Consider the following 4,403-nt stretch of genomic DNA (forward strand, 5'->3'; position numbering starts at 1 on the left):
ACGTGACCACGTGCGCTCACGTGACTCCCGCGGGTCACGCACTGCCGAGCTCACGTGAACGACCGTTCACGTGGTGGCGGGCTATTTGTATGCTGTCCTGCTGATGTGGGTGGGGTGAGGTGGGTCTAGTCCCTTCCGGGTTACCATCTGATTAGAGACTAAGAGGATGTGCCTGTGCAGAACTCCCAGTGAATGGCTCGACTTGAGCCGCTAGGGACCCCAAAATGCAGCGTCCTTCTCACAGCTGAGCCCTCCTCTTCCTCTCTTCGCCAACTCTTCATGCTCCCCGACCTTCTGGTGTCCCTGGCACTTATGTCATGGAAAAGTCCTTTCACCTCGAGAATACGGATGAGAGAATTTACTTAGAGAGATGGACAGAAACTAATCATGTGGAGGGTGGCTGGCTGAGTGACGGCAGCGGGAGTGGGCATTCCTCACAAATGTCTGATCTGGGTTTTATATGTTTATAATTACACGTTTATATTGATTTTGGAATAAGAGAAGAAAATCGAGAGTAGAAATGTGCAACTCCTAAAGATGCCCAGCAGAGTCAAAACCGTTAACTTTGTTTGAGAAATTCGATTTGGTAGCACAGCCCTCTACCCAACTTTTCTGGGTGTCCCAAGTCTTTGCCAGTAGAATTTGGAGTGTGGCAATGCTCGGTGATAAATAGCTATGAAGCATGTAACAGAAGTGACAGTGAGAGACTCCAAGCCTGGCCCTGAAAAGTCCACAGGTATGGCACAAAGGAGAGTTTCAATGATCGCCTACGAGGTAAAATAGGTCTAAAAATAGCATAAGAGATCTGAAAGAAGAGGAGGACTTTTGAGTGTCTCCCAGATTTCTAGGTTGGGCCCTCCAAAGAGATCCAAATAGAGAGGATGGGGAAGTAGAAAGGGAGTGTTAGCGGAGAGATGGGGTTTGGAATGTTTACATAGAACCCTCTTTCTACCTCCCATCACCCGGTTCTCCCCATCCCCCACCCCTGACTAACAACTCCAGCACAGTGGTCACACACTGGCTTGGGCTTATTCTTTCACTAAGCATCAGCTGTACTAGAGGAAAGATCCTACACCATCACTTTACATTGGCTGACTCTGCCTATAGGATAGATGACTAAATGTCTTGTGCTAGGGTAGTTCATGTCAACTGGACACAAGCTGAAGTCACATAAGGAGGGAACTTCAATTAAGTAAAAGTTTCCATCCCCGCATCAGCTCTTGAAGGCAAAGTGGAAGAGCTGGGCCTGCCCTGCACCAGCTGCAGCACTCGGGAGAGCGGACCTTGCACCTTGGCTGATCAACACAGCAGAGCTGACCCTGGTGGTATGGGTGCAGGTGAACTGCCCCCCCCTCCCCACCCCCCCACTCCCGCATGAGAACAGAACTGGCCCTTGCTGCCTGCTGCATCGGGTAAGTTAGCCAGGGCAATGCTGGAGAAATCACACTGGTGGTGAGGGTGAGGGAGAGCTGGCGGCCTGACCAACCCAGCCACCACCCAGGCCCAGAACCAAGACCATAAGTTGGCCTACCCCAACATCCACCCCATCTGTGAAGGGGCAGATCCTGAAGATCCAAAGCTGCAGGATTTCCATGACACAGGGTAACAACAGGATATCCAAGAGGAGTCCCAGAAAGCCCAGTACTGATAGTGTAGCAAGAAGACAGAGGCATCGAGCCAGACCAATGACTCGTTGCAACGAACAGTTGGAAGTATGGATGTATGTGCTCCCTCAACCACACTACAGCTTTCATGACAAGATGGTTTTTTGCAGGGTTGGGGGGGGAGATTGCAAAGGCAAAGGGCAGATACAAAGGGACAGGGAGATGAGTGAGGTCAGGATGCATGATGGGAAATGCACAAAGAATAAACATTGTTTTCTAAGAAAGAAAAAATACTTTAAAATGAATAAAGAAAAGAAAACGAAACCTCCACAAGATCAAGCTGTAGGTAAACCTGAAGGGCATTTGCTTAATTAGTGATTGATATGGGGGCCCAGTCCATTGTGGGTGGTGCCATCCTTGTGCTTATGGTCCTGGATGAAGAAAGCAGGCTGAGCAAGCCATGAGGAACAAGCCAGTAAGCAGCACTCCACAGACTCTGCATCGCTTCCTGCCTCCAGGCTCTCGCCCTGTTTGAGTCCTGTCCTGCTTCTTCAGTGATAGACTATGATGTGGAAGTGTAAGACAAATAAACCCTTTCTTCCCCAACTTGCTTTTGTCATGGTTTTCCATCATAGCGATAGAAACCCCTGACTAAGGCAAATCTAATGACAAACAGCAGTTTTATTTTAAAATGTTATACATTTAAAAAATAGTATTCATATTAAAAGCTATCCCCATTTACATGTCCATTGGCAATATGGGTAAGAGCCTGGTTCCACTATCTCTAATCCAGATTTGTTACTAAATTTTTTAAGTATTTTTTTAAAATTTAAATTAGAGACATGCATGCTTCAAATGTCAATCCCAGCTTCTCCCTTCTCCCTCCACCAGCCCCACCCCCATTCCCCCACCCCACATCATTCCCCAGGGAGGGTGAAGCCCTCCTTGGGGGTATCTCCAGAGTCTGTCATTTCATCCAGGGCAGGACCTAGACCCTTCCCCATGTGTCCAGGCTGAGAGAGCATCCCTCCATGTGGAATGGGCTCCCAAAGTTCATTTGTATGCCATGGTAAACACTAATCTACTACCCAAGGCCCCAGAGATTGCTGAGGCCTCCTCACTGACACTACATTCATGGAGTCTGGATCAGTCCCCTTTTGGCCTCTTAGTCATCAGTCTGGGTTCAAGAGCTCCCCCTTGTCCGGTCAGCTGTCTTTGTGGGTTTCACAAACACAGTCTTGACCCTTTTGCTCATCACTCCTCCATCTCTGTCACTGGGTTCCAGGGGGTCAGTTCAGTGTTTAACTGTGGGTATCTGATTCTGCTTCCATCAGTCACTGGATGAGGGTTCTAGGATGCCACATAAGGTAGTTATCAACCTTATCATCAGGTAGGGGCTATTAATGTAGTTTCTCTGCTATTACTTAGTTTTCCAGTTGGTATTATCCTTGTACATCTTTGGAAATCTCCCTAGTGTCAGCTCTCTCCTCAAAGCTATAATGACTCCGACTATTATGGTATCTCTCATCCTGGTCTCTTCTATTCTTACCCCAACTCAACCTTCCTGCTCCCCCATGTCTTCTTCTACCCTCCTCTTATCCCCCTCTCTTTTTCCTGGTTCCCTCTCTTCTCCCCCTATGTTCCCTATCTGCCTAGGAGATCTTGCCTCTTTCCACTTCTCTGGGGTATAATGCATATCTCTTGGGAACCTCCCTGTTTCCCAGACTCACTGGCCCTGGGATTGTAGGCTGACACTCCCCTGATCCATGTCTAAAATCCATATATGAGTGAGTATATACCATGTTTGTCTTTTTGTGACTGGGTTACCTAACTCAGGATGGTTTCTTCTAGTGACATTCATTTGCCTGCAAATTTCAAGATTCCGTTGTTTTTTTTTTCCCGCTGAGTAGCACTCCATTGTGTAAATGTACCACATTTTCTCTATCCACTCTTCAGTTGAGGGGCATCTAGGTTGCTTCCAGGATCTAGCTATTACAAATAATGCTGCTATAGTGGAACAGACATCCTTGTTGTATGAATGGGCATCTTTTGGGTGTATGTCTAAGAGTGGAATTGCTGGGTTGTGTGGTAGACTGATTCCCATTTTCCTGAGGAATCTCCATACTGATTTCCAAAGTGGCTGTACAAGTTTGCACTCCCACCAGCAATGGACGATTGTTCCCTTTTCTCCACATCCTCTCCAGCATAAGCTGTCATTGGTGTTTTTTATTTTAGACATTCTGACAGGAGTAAGATGATATCTCAGGGTTGTTTTGATTTATATTTCCCTAATGGCTAAGGATGTTGAGCACTTTCTCAAGTGTCTCTCAGCCATTTTAGTCTCCTCTATTGAGAAATCTCTATTTTGTTCAGTCCCCCACTTTTTAATTGGATCCTTTGGTGTTTTGGAGAATAGCTTCTTGAGTTCTTTGTAAATTTTGGAGATCAGCCCTCTGTCAGATGTGGGATTGTTACTAAATTTTTAAATCTTTGAAAATCTAAGTAGAAATGGCTATTGTAGTCATTTTGTGTCTATTGTTTTTTTAACTAGTTAATAGTAACCTGTATTTTAATAAAATGGCTAAGGTAATATTTTGTGTTTCCTCAGCCCTGTGTCCTCCCAATAGCCATGTCTGCCCTGGCAACATATTTGAGATTTCCATGACCTTGACTATGGTATAGATATGTTCTTGAAAATAATGAATATTTATACAAACTTAAACTAACTGAAGAATATATGTCAAAAATAATTGGCGGTTCCGGATCAGGTACAACAGGACCCAGCATAGGGTCCAGGGG

The sequence above is a fragment of the Mesocricetus auratus genome, unplaced genomic scaffold (assembly GCF_017639785.1).
Source record: "Mesocricetus auratus isolate SY011 unplaced genomic scaffold, BCM_Maur_2.0 Super-Scaffold_100011, whole genome shotgun sequence".
NCBI classification, from domain to species: Eukaryota; Metazoa; Chordata; class Mammalia; order Rodentia; family Cricetidae; genus Mesocricetus; species Mesocricetus auratus.